The sequence below is a fragment of the Chiloscyllium plagiosum genome, unplaced genomic scaffold, assembly GCF_037043375.1.
Source record: "Chiloscyllium plagiosum isolate Xiang-an unplaced genomic scaffold, Cpla_swu_hap1 HiC_scaffold_39, whole genome shotgun sequence".
NCBI lineage: Eukaryota > Metazoa > Chordata > Chondrichthyes > Orectolobiformes > Hemiscylliidae > Chiloscyllium > Chiloscyllium plagiosum.
Genome location: NW_028270177.1, coordinates 88716792 through 88729736, shown reverse-complemented (window position 1 = coordinate 88729736; position 12945 = coordinate 88716792).

Sequence of the window (12945 nt, the reverse complement as noted above, 5' to 3'; positions counted from 1 at the left end):
TTTCAAAGAATTCAATAAGGTTTGTGAGGCACGACTTGCCCTTCACAAAACCATGCTGACTATCCTTGATCACATTATTCCTATCTAGATGTGCATAAATCCTATCCCTTACAATTCTCTCTAAGACGTTGCCCACAACAGAAGTGAGACTCACCGGCCTATAGTTACTAGGGCTATCCCTACTCCCCTTTTTGAACAAGGGAACCACATTTGCTATCCTCCAGTCTTCTGGGACTACTCCTGTAGACAAAGAGGACATAAAAATCAAGGCCAATGGCTCTGCAATCTCCTCCCTTGCTTCCCAGAGAATCCTAGGATAAATGCCATCAGGCCCAGGGGACTTATCTATTTTCACCTTTTCCAGGATTTCCAACACCTCTTCTCTACATACCTCAAAGCCATCCATTCTACTTATTTGTGCCTCAGTACTCTCATCGACAACAATGCCCTGTTCCTGAGTGAATACTGAAGAAAAGTATTCATTCATTGTCTCCCCAATCTCTTCCGCCTCCACACGCAACTTCCCCCTACTATCCTTGACTGGACCTATTCCTACCCTAGTCATTCTTTTATTACACTGCTGCTCATGGGATTTTGCTGTGTGTATTTCAAGCAAGCATCTGGTTAAAAGCTCAATGGTGATCTTTATATTTCGATGATGGAGATGCTGGTGTTCGACTGGGACAATACCAGGTTGTAGTGTAACAGGATCCTCCGAAAGCTACTGTTGTGTGATGTTTAACGTTATATATCGATATATATAGACACCGAGGGAGGGGAGGACTGGCATGTGTGTTTTTGGGGGCGTTTATGTGAGAGTCCTGTTGCATTGGGGAGGGGGGGAGAGTCGATGGGGGGAAGAGTCGAAGGGAGGAAGAGTCGTGGGCGGAAGAGTCGAGGGGGGAAGAATCGAGGGGGGAAGTGTTGAGGGGGGAAGGTCGAGGATGAAAGTCGAGGGGGGGGAAGTCGAGGGGGAAGTCGAGGGGGGGAAGGTCGAGGGGTTAAAGTCGAGGGGGTGAAAGTCGAGGGGGGAAAGTCGAGGGGGGAAAGTCGAGGGGGAAGGCGAGGGGACGGAAAGTCGAGGGGGGAAGTCGAGGGGGGGAAGTCGAGGGGGGGAAAGTCGAGGGGGTGAAAGTCGATGGGGGAAAGTCGAGGGGGGAAAGTCGGGGGGGAGTCGGGGGGGGAAGTCGGGGGGAAGTCGAGGGGGGCGTCGAGGGGGGGAAGTCGAGGGGGGGAAAGTGGACAGAGAGAGAGAGAGAGAGAAAAGAGGACAGAGAGAGAGAGAGAGAGAAAAGAGGACAAAGAGAGAGAGAGAGAAAAGAGGACAGAGAGAGAGAGAGAGAAAAGAGGACAGAGAGAGAGGAAAGAGGATAGAGAGAGAGAGGAAACAGGACAGAGAGAGAGGAAAGAGGACAGAGAGAGAGAGAGAAAGGAGGATAGAGAGAGAGAGAAAGGAGGATAGAGAGAGAGAGAAAATAGGACAGAGAGAGAAAGAGAAAAGAGAGACAAAGAGAGAGAGAGAAAAAGAGACAAAGAGAGAGAAAAAAGAGACAAAGAGGGAGAGAAAATAAGAGACAAAGAGAGAGAGAAAAAAGAGACAAAGAGAGAGAGAAAAAAAGAGGACAGAGAGAAAAAAAAGAGGACAGAGAGAGAAAGAAAAGAGAGACAAAGAGAGAGAGAGAGAGAGAAGACAGAGAGAGAGAAAATTGAAGAAAGGCAGAGAGAGACAAAGAAATTGAGTTAGAAGGAGAGAACACAAGACAGACAGAAAGGTGGATGGAGAGACACAGAGATAGAGAGTGAAGGGGGAAAGTGAGGTCGAGAGAAAAGTGAGGCAAGGGAAGACATGGAGAGGGTAAGGAGCGCCATACTCACCATCCCCCCAGCTGCTGTCGGCTCCATCTCCCCAAGGTCTCTTTCTGTGTCCCATCAGGGATGGAGGCTGCTTAAAGGGTCAACCCTGGGATTGAGATTCAAACACAACTCACATTCTCTCTCTCACTCACACTCATACTCACACAGAGAGACATAGAAACACTAAGTCCCCAATACTCACCCTTAGGCACACCACATGGCAAAAGGAACGATGGCTTCCTGAGCCTGGTTTAAATAGCCCCAGGTCTGTCACGCAACCCATCATCTCCTCCCAAATCCCAGCTGATCCAGTCAGCTCCCAGCTCCATTACCTGGAACCCACCTCCCCCAGGTATGGAACACACCAACTACCATCTTTGTGAGATTGCAGGGGGGTCTGGGAGGAATCAGCAGGTCAATGTGTTAAACCAGGGCTGACCCAGTCTGTTCCTGTCTCTGTTCCCCCCCCCCCCCCCCCCCAAACCACCCACTCAGCCCAGCCTGGGAATATATACACAGACACAGACACAAAGCTGCAGGTTCAAATCCTAAACAACCCCAGACACACACAACACAAAACCACACATGTTTCCCCAACAAACTGACACCAGACATTTGTACAAGTTCACACACATTCTTTGGACAAATTCATCCAATATTTTTGCCTGGCTGAGCACAGGCTTATTGCACAAATTAAGACAAGAATTTTAAGACAACAGTTTGGCCCAAATTAACACAAGTTTATTCCACATGTTTACACAAGGTGTTTGCACAGACTGATGCAAATACCATGAACCAGTGAGCTCTGCTGAGATTGAGTTTGATCCGAATGAGAATACATCTTCTCTGGATGAACACAGTCCCTTTTCTTTTCTGGGTTTAAGCATCGGTCCTGTCACATTTGGATGCTCCTGAAAAAAATGCTGCATTACATTAACGTCCAGTTGAAGATATCCTCTTTTTAATGTGTAATTCTCTCCAAAAGCTCTTTGGTTTGGATTGCTACATAATGCTTCTTTTCTCCTCATTACAGCGTGCTTTACCAAGATGTAAAATGTTGGAAACGTTACACTGCTTCTTGTCTTCTGTTCATACATTTAATGTAATTTTATTCTGATCTCTGTCCAGAATCTGCCTGACTGCCCCATGGGGAGTTTACAATAGTCTGCCCTCTAGTGGGCTCAGAGCACATTGCTTTGAGTCTGTCTGACTGCTCCATGGGGAGTTTACAATAGTCTGCCTTCTAGTGGGGACAGAGAACATTGCTGTGAGTCTGTCTGACTGCCCCATTGGGAGTTTACAATAGTCTGCCCGCTAGTGGGCTCAGAGCACATTGCTGTGAGTCTGTCTGACTGCCCCATGGGGAGTTTACAATAGTCTGCCCTCTAGTGGGCTCAAAGCACATTGCTGTGAGTCTGTCTGCCTGCCCCATGGGGAGTTTACAATAGTCTGCCCTTTAGTGGGTTTAGAGCAGATTTCAGAATCTACACTGAAATTCCAGTGAAATTTTAAAAAAGATTCCTTTCTGTTGTTCATTCAATTATTTCTAACATGTCGTTTCTTTGATTAATCACTTCTTAATGAGATTGAGGAAGGGTTTAAGTGAAATGTAACTACTCTTTCTGACACACAAGGCAAATGTGCTGTTGCTGATGTTATCAGGGCCCATCGAATTGAGCAAAAGGTATCAAGGGGGCAGATGTTTTGATACAGCAAGTTGTTGTGGTCTGGGAAATAATTCATATCAATTCCAATCCACAACAATATTTATGAAAAAGCATGAACATCTCCAAAACAAAACAGGATTTAAATATAAACATGAACACTTCCCATCCACAACAATATTTGTATTTATAAACAAACAGTTCCCATACAAAAAAGATTTCTAAATAAACTGAGATAGTTCGATGCACAGTAATATTTACATGTAAACAGATCAGCTCCAATATTTATGCATAGACGAATAGCTCTATACAACAATGTATATGGTGTATTGTTTGTAATGTATAAAGCAAAACCTGAAATAGCTCAGCCACTGAATTGTGGATTTACAGCGTTGCCCTCTCCTTCCCTGAGGACTAGGACTTGGGGCTGTCTCTCTCCAGCTAAGCTTCTCCAACACAAAGAGGGAGGAGGAGGGGAATATGGGGTAGAGATGGAATTGCGGGAAGGAGACAGAGACGGCAGAGTGAAGGGGAGGGGGAGAGTGAAGAGTGGAGGCAGGTGGAGAAATGGGGTTTGGGGGTGTGTGAGAGAGAGAGGGAGTGAAAGCGAGAGGTGGTGAGAAAGAGTGAGTGTGCAGAAAGAGAGAGAGAGAGACAAGTGATGAGAAAGAGTAGGGGAGAGGAAATGGGGAGGCCAGGCTGCAGTGGGGGGACAGAGGGAGTAACATCCAGCTCCTGAACTCAGGGCGCGGTGCCCTCCCCTTCCCTGAGGACCAGGACTTGGGGCTGAGTCTGTCTCTGTCCAGCTCAGCTTCTCCAACACAAAGACACACAATAACATCGGTCACTCTGCTGCTCGGCACGCTTTAATCAACATTTTTATTGTTTTCAAATGGAAGTGATGGTTACAGTCAGTGGGATGGTGCCTTTTCTCACCGGCCCCTGAGTTGTGAGAAACATTGAAATGTTTCCCTGTAACCCTCCTGTGGGATAAGGATGGACAAACCAGCGCGTCCCTCAGTCTGTTACCATAGCGACAGGCTGCTCCATCACGAAAACACTGAACTGAAATGAGAAAATCCCGGATGGATTGATTAACGAGGGAATTTGATGGATGGATGGATCTGGGTGAAGGGATATTTCAGCACATTCTTCAGCTGCTGCCTGAACTTAGTCTGGGTCACGGCATAAATCGCGGTGTTTGTGCAGCAACTGAGGTGCTGCAGCATGAAGCCCAATTCCTGCACAAAACAATGGAGATACACAGACTCATACCCAAACTTATACATCCGGGCCCATATAGAAAACAGCATTAACGTTGACCATAACAGGATGGAATTGGCCGAGATCACAAACAATAAAATGATGGATTTTTTCGGTTTCTCATTTCAGTGTCAGACTGAGCGTCCCCATTGGTGTGAGCGCGGAGTCTCCTGCGGGCTCTGCTGGTCACTAAAATGTGTCTGACGGTGAGAACATTGAGCAGCAGAATCAGGAGAAATGGGACACACGGGGTTAGAATGTGGTGGAGGAACTCGATTGTGACCCAGACACTGGAAGATCGAACAGTGATTGTTACATCACAAAACCAGGGGAGGTTCACCAGCCGATACCGAGCCATGAGCATAAAATACCAGGAAATGTCCTTTAAACAGCTTAGCACAGTCACTGCTCCCAGAACCATAGCCGCTGTTTTCTCACTGCAATATTTACTTTTCAGCTTCTGGCAACAAATGGCCACAAACCGATCAAAGGTGAAAGTGACGGTGAACCAGACAGAGCAGTCAGTGGCTGCATAAAGCAGGACGGCGTGGATATTACACACGGGGACGGAGTACAGGAAATAAAACTGTTCCCGATAAACAATGGGAATGTGTCTCAGGATCAGGTCGAGAATAATGACCAGGAGATCCGCCGCTGCCATGGCCCCCAGGTAACGTCTGACACATGGAGACAATCCACAATCTTTATAGAGCAGGACGTAGATGGTCACTACGTTAACTGTGAGGAAGGAAAACAAACCCATTATTGATCAGCCTGGAGGCAAAGGGACCCATTTGATTGGGAACCCAGTGATGTTTTCAAATGTGTCCCTGTATTCAGGGATTTATTAAAATAATTGGAGCTGGAATAACAAATGGGAAGGTCAGAATTAGTGACAAAAATATGACATAAACCACAAGAAACCCTCCTTCCCCAAACACACAGAGACACATCCATAAGGACAGATGGTTTCTAGAACATTCCCACACAGTCGATCATTCGAGAGCAGATACAGGTCACTCCTTCCCAGTTCCTAATACGGAGGGTGGAAACGTTGCTGTCCTGAAGGATTCTCTCCCAGATTCCTGAAGACAAACGGAGTTTGGGAATTTCTGTATTTTGGTCTAAATTGTGGTCGATCCTGTGTCGTGAAGAAATGTAAACGCAGGGAAAACGTATTCACCCCTTTAACTGCCTGAGGGGCCTTCGGAACAGTGTCTCCTTCTCCCTGGAACGGGATCTCTTCCCTCGGGATCTTATCGTTTGTTCAATTCACTGACGTCCGGCCGTTCACAAACAATGTCAGGGACAGAACGTTCTGGGGAATGTCAGTCATAGAATGTCGGGGACAGAATGTTCCGGGGAATGTCAGTTGTAGAATGTCAGGGACAGAACGTTCCGGGGAATGGTAGTTATAGAATGTTAGGGACAGAACGTTCCGGGGAATGTCAGTTATAGAATGTTGGGGACAGAACGTTCTGGGGAATGTCAGTTATAGAATGTCAGGGACAGAACGTTCCAGGTAACACCTCACCATCACCTTTCCCCCACATCCACCCCACCAACATGATGATACTCTGATCAGCACAGCGACCTCTGCTGTGATCACCCGTAAATTCATCTGTAAACCAGGAACAGTTCCCCTCCCAGCATGTCGGACTGTGTATCCCACCCCAGTGCATTCATCTGTAAACCAGGAACAGTTACCCTCCCAGCATGTAGGACTGTGTACACCACCCGAGTGCATTCATCTGTAAACCAGGAGTAGTTACCCTCCCTGCATGTAGGACTGTGTACACCAAACCAGTGCATTGATCTATAAACCAGGAACAGTTACCCTCCCAGCATGTAGGACTGTGTACCCCACCCCAGTGCATTGCTCAGTAACACTGTGTTAGATCACTGCCCAGCGCGGAGAAACTTGCAGCCCATGCTGGAAGTGACAGGATGTGAAGCTCCCATCCATTTCCAGCTCCATATCTCCATTGTGCCCTGACAAGTGGGTGTAAACATCACTGCCAGATAGAGATGGCGGGGAAATCAGTTTAAATATCACCACATGGGATGGGTTTGTGGCATAGACAAAGAGGGGGAGACTGAGAGACAGTGTCATGGAAGGATGTGTTCCCACGTTTCAGAATGCTGAAATGTAGACACTTCGATAGCATCCTGTAACATGAGCCAGTCTTTACACGAAAGATGGAAAAAAGGGGTAATATTGAGAAGTCAGGTGAGGGGTTGTTCTGCAGCTTTGTAACTGGAAGTGGTTTCAACAGAATCTATGACTCATTGCGCAGATTCTGACAATAATTTCTCTCAGAGCCATTTTAATTGAGTGTGACACAGGGATCATCCGCACGAGGCTGAGCTCGTTCACTGGTGCTATCTCATCGAACTCACCTCATTAACTACCCACTCCACCCCATGGTGTCCCTCTCATTCAATATCAGCCCGATTCTCCCACATCATGGCTGGAGGTACACACCACCGCCTGGGTGCCCTGGAGATTCCGTGATCTCTGGCACGTGTGTCATCTTTAACAAGTCAATGGGCACATGTTTGAGCTTTCTCCGTTTGGAGCTGCCCTGCATAGTTTACCCCGAGCATGGCAGATAAGGGGCAATTACACCACGGTTTGTCGACAGGGGCATGGAGCTCCTGGTAGATGGGCTAGTACAGAGGGGGACCATTCTCTTCCCAGAGGGGGCCACACCACCAGACCCACCGAGCATGGTCTGAGCTCCCTACCCAGCTCAGTCCAGTATCTGCGGTCTGAAGAAATGTCCAGCAATATAGGACAAGCAGCAATAAACTTCCCTGCTCTGTCAGGGTAAGGGTCACTGTATTCTCTCTGCTCCCTCACACTCACTGTGTATCTGTTATAGCACCGGCCCCCGAACAAGTCTCTCTCTCTCTCTCCCCCTCTCTCTCTCTCCCTCTCCCCCTCCCTCCCTCCACTTCCCCCCACCTCCTTCACATTAATAACACTGCATGGATACAACACTGTGGACTGACTCCCTCCGGACACCTCACCATGACCCTGTCCCCCACCTACAGCAGGGCCACCCATCCCCTCCCTTCCTCCCATTCCTGGAGAAATAGACTGGAATAGGTCAGAAAGGGCCAAACCGGGTGGCGGAGTGCCCGATATCCGTTCCCTCACTCCCCTACCCCCGCCATGTGGGGAGGACCCTGTTAGGAGCCGGAGAGGACAGGGACACCTCGTGTGGAGATTCTGAAACATCCACGTCCAACCGACCGAGTAAGCAGCAATGATCAGTGAAGGACAATTCTCACTATAAAACCATCAGCAGCTCCGTTTCACCCCGGCACAACTTAGAAACCGTGGTCGTAATGCCATCTCCCTTTTGTATCGAGCTGGTACAAATGGAATCCCCACGGTCTCGTTGGGCAGGAGGGTAGGCTCACAACACATCGTCACCCCCACCTCCCAGGAAGGGAGCACGGAGGCTCCCTCCTACACCTCCCCCTGTAAACAGCAAAGATACTGAAACTAATCTGTTATAGCTTCTGCTCTCCTCACTTGTCCTGATATCTTCCACAATCTGTGCTCATATACACCCAGCGCTCTCTGCTCCTGCAGCCACTTTATAGTGGTATAGTCTGTTTTAAACTGTCTTTCATTGTCTTTCCTACTAAAGTGCATCACCTCACACAGCTCTGCATTAATCCCAATCTGCCATCAACCTGAACACTACACCAACGTATCACTGTCGTGTTAGAGTTCCACACTGTACTCCAAAGACTTCAGAGTTCTTCCAGGTTTGGTGCATCTACAAATATTGAGATTGTTATAGTGTCACAGTCCCCATGAAACAACTGAAATCCTGCCATACTCACGAGTGTGAGCAAGTGAAATATTGATATATTCCCACGGACAGAGTCAAAAAATGACATACTGTCAATGGAGCAACAAAAATCCTGACACTTACGAGACAGAGTAGATGAAATATTGACAAACCACAGAGCGAGAGAAGTCCGGATATGTTCCACTTATCTATATTCATCAGGGTATAATGTGATGAAGTTGAAAGTGTTTACTGTACCTTTAAGAGAGAGAGAATTCTGTTCTGAACTGAGAGCTTACAAGCACCTGTGATATGAGAGGATGGCAGACCCAGAGACAGTATATTGTTATAGAGCTGGAGTCGGGTAATATGTAGTTAAGAGAAAGGGGTTCTCATAGTTGTGAATAGTTGATGTAAAATGTTCAGTTTCAGAGTGAAAAAAAATAAATTAATGTTTTCATTTAAACAGTGGAAATTGGTAGATCTGTCACTCATATTTTAACAGTTTAGAGGCGAATTGAGTATTTCTTTATGTTTCATTTAAGTTACCAGATGAACTTCACGCCGTGTCCTAACCATTCCCATGTGTGTATCTGTGTGTCTGTGTGTGGGGCAGGTCTGGCAGTCTCTGTGGTGCTTTAAGTGATGCAATGCCACCCTCTGCTGCCCTCCACACGCCACTGCACAGGCATTGGCAGAGGGTGAAAACCAACAGGGATTCATTCAGAGAGGGGGAGGGAGAGGGCAGCTGCTCACAGCACCATCCAAACGGATGTCTTATCCATGTACTGATCTAAATGCCCTTTAAACGTTGGAGCTGTCCCTGCTTTCATCACTTCCTCTGGAAGGTCATTCCACACACAAGCCAGCTTCTGTCTAAAATAATTACCTCTCATGACTTTTGTAAATCTTTTTCCTCGCACCTTAAAATATCCCTCAGTTATGAATCCGCACCTCGAGGGAAAAGACATCAGCCCTTCAGCTTATCTGTACCCCTTATTATTTTAGAAACCTCTGTAAAGTTACCCCTTAATCTCATACTCTCCAGTGAAAAAGGTCCCAGCCTACCCAGCCTTTCCTTATAGCTCAATCCCTCCTTTCCCAGCAACATCCTGGTTAATGTCTTCTGAACTCTCTCCAGCTTAAAAATATCAAGGTCAATAATATCAAAGTGATATTATTGACCTTGACCAAGGTGTTTTCTAAGTGTACGGGGGTCCAAAACTAGAGGACATAGGCTTAAGGTGAGAGCAGAAACATTTAAAAGTGACCTAATAGTAGCTGCTTCACACAGAGGGAGGTGTGCGTATGGAATGAGCGGGCTGGATGACCAGACTGGACACAGTATTCCAGAAGAGGTCTCACCAATATCCTGTACAACCTCAACATGACATCTCAATTCCAATACTCAAAGGTCTGACCAATGAAGACATGTGTGCTAAACATCTTCTTAACCACACAACCTATATGAGATGCAAATATTAAACAATTATACCTGACGGCCTATGTTTCTGTACTACAACACTGCCAAAGACCCTAGTTTTAATTGTATAGGTTCTGCTCTTGTTTGATTTACCAAATCCAACACCTCGCATTAATCCAAACGAAACTGCATCTGCCACCCCTCAGCCCAGTGTGTGATATTACTGTCAACTCACCCCCACCCCCCACCTTCAATTTTAAAATGCCCATCCCTCTCCAGGATTCATGCACACTCCGGCCTTGATTTTCACAAAAACCCTGAGCTTGGTTTGCCTTGTGTGGTTTGGGGGAGGAGGGATAGATTGCAGACACAGCCAGTGGGGAGGAGAGGCTGGACAGTAATCAGTGGCCTGGTATCATTTCATGGTTTTAGGAAGAGGGTAGTCACACGTTAGAGTTGGCGAATACTGATCCTTGTTTTGGGGCCAAAAATTATGATCTTTCTCCATCTCTGGTGTTTAGTAATAAATATCTATTTGAGACCCTTCATTGTGCAGAGTGTGTCTGCAGGATCTCTTTCCCTAATATTGCAGACTACCAATAATAGCGATTAAAGATATTCATAGTTAATTTTGATGGCACAGCACATACACTCAACATCCTACTGTTGAGACAAATATCATGCATTTGTTTAACAATACGGAGTGCTTTGTGTAATTCAGTAATGGTAACCTGATTATAATAAATCCACATCGAGCTGAAAGTGGGCACTAAAATATGACCCAAAATCTGGGTATGGTAGTGTGGTGGGTAGTGTCCCTGTCTCTGAGCCAGAGCTCTGGATTTGAGTACAATTCCTGAACTTGTGTGGTAGTGTTCCTAGCTCTGGGCTAGAAGCCTGGATTCAAGTCCTGCCTGTTGCAGAGGTATGTCCCAGCATGTCAGGACAGTCTGATGAACAAACACACAGGATAATAATGTTACAGCTTTATGGGTATTGCTGAGTGATGCTAGTGTTCCTAACTCCGGGCACAAAGGTCCAGGCGTAAAGCCCACAGAAGTGTCTCAGGATACATCTGAACAAACCGATTAAAATGGATTTAGAATTGTGACTTGGTGGAGAAGGAAGAGCTGTCAGTATTGCATTTCAGAATTTAGGCCCGGGATGACTGAAAACATAACTATTCGTGTTGATTGGAGTCACATTTCGCAGCAGTAAAGGTTTATAAAATCAGAACAGTCATGGATAGGGTGAGTTGTCAGGGTTTTTCCCCAGGTTAGGGGCGTCCAAAACTAGAGGGCATTGGTTGAAAGTGAGAGGAGAAAGGTTTTGAAGAGGCCTAAGGAGCACCTTTTCACACAGAGGACGGTGTGCGTATGGAATGAGCTGCCAGAGGAAGTGGTGTAGGCTGATACAACTAAAGCATGTAAAAGGCATCTTGATGCTGACAGACCTGCCGAGCTTTTCCAGCAATTTCTGTATTTCTTTGAAAAATGCATTCATTTTAACAAAGGTATTCTAAATAAATTAAACATTTTATTTTTTAATGACGCAGGACCATGTAAACATATTTCAATCGATCGAGACCAGTTTCTGCTAAGGGTATGGCTCTGTGTATGACAACAGCAACGATGTACCTACATAGAACAGGGAATGTGATGGAGACATAGTTTGGACAATGTACAAGTAGACCTCACATGGTCCAGTTTGGGAGAGGATCACATTACTGTGTGATTCAGCTCAGAAAGGGAGAAAACGTAATCTACCCGAGAAGGAATGGCCTATTGCACTCTCTCTACTTCATTGTTCCTCATCACAGCAATGTATGCGAGCTAAAAAAAAACTACAGTCGTCATTACCATTCTTATTTTTATGGAATCCCTGCAGTGTTGAAACAGGCCCTGCGGCCCAACATGTCCATACCAACCTTCCCAACCCATTCCCCTACATTTACCCCTGACTAATGCACCTAACCTAGAAATCCCTGAACATTACGGACAATTTAGCATGACCAATCCACCGAACCTACACAGTTTGAGCTTTAGTAGGAAACTAGATCACCCATTTCGAAGCTCACACAGACAAGGGGAGAATGTGCAAACTCCACAGAGACAGTCACCCAAGGCTGGAATCGAACCCAAGTCCCTGGTGCTGTGAGGCAGCAATGCTAACCACCGTGCTACCTTTTGGGTGATCCCTGACCAGAATTCATTGGAACCTCCTCATTGCCGAAAGCAAAGGGAATTCAGATAATTGAAAGCTGCGTTAGTTAAATATATGACAGAGAAGTGAGTCATGCACAATGGGACGCAGTCAAGAAAGTGGGGCTGAGACCCCAACCTGATCAGTCACAATCTTAGTGCCTGGTGGAGAAGGCTCAAAGTATCTAATGACCCGCTCCTGTTCCTCAGTCCCATATTTCTGTGTTCCATTCAGCCCCTCAAACCTGCTAGACAGGAACAGTTGGAGGCCACTTACTCCTATAACCTGGTGCACAGAAACAGAGGTGACCATTCAGCCTCTCAATACTGTCACACACGCTTTGAGGTGATTTGGGAAATGTAATTGGAAAATCCAGGCTCAGTATGAAAGAGGCCCCTCATCTGTATTTACAGAGCTTCCCCTCTCTGCAACTTGCGCTTCATTTGTTGGTCATATTGTAGACGCAGTTTTACTGTGAATACAGCCCACATACCTCACCAAGCAATGGCTCACAAAATCGTCTGGTCTCTCTGACTTCAATTTGTAATAACAGAACATTCATGAAAATAACACCCACTAACTTTCCAATAACAGAATGTGAGAACATCAGAAACGGGGCAGGTCGTTCACTCCCCAAGCCTGCCTTGCCCTTCACTAAGATCATGGCTGATCTGCTCTTGGTCTCAAATCCTCTTTAATGGACAATTCCTCATAGCCCTCAACTCTCTGA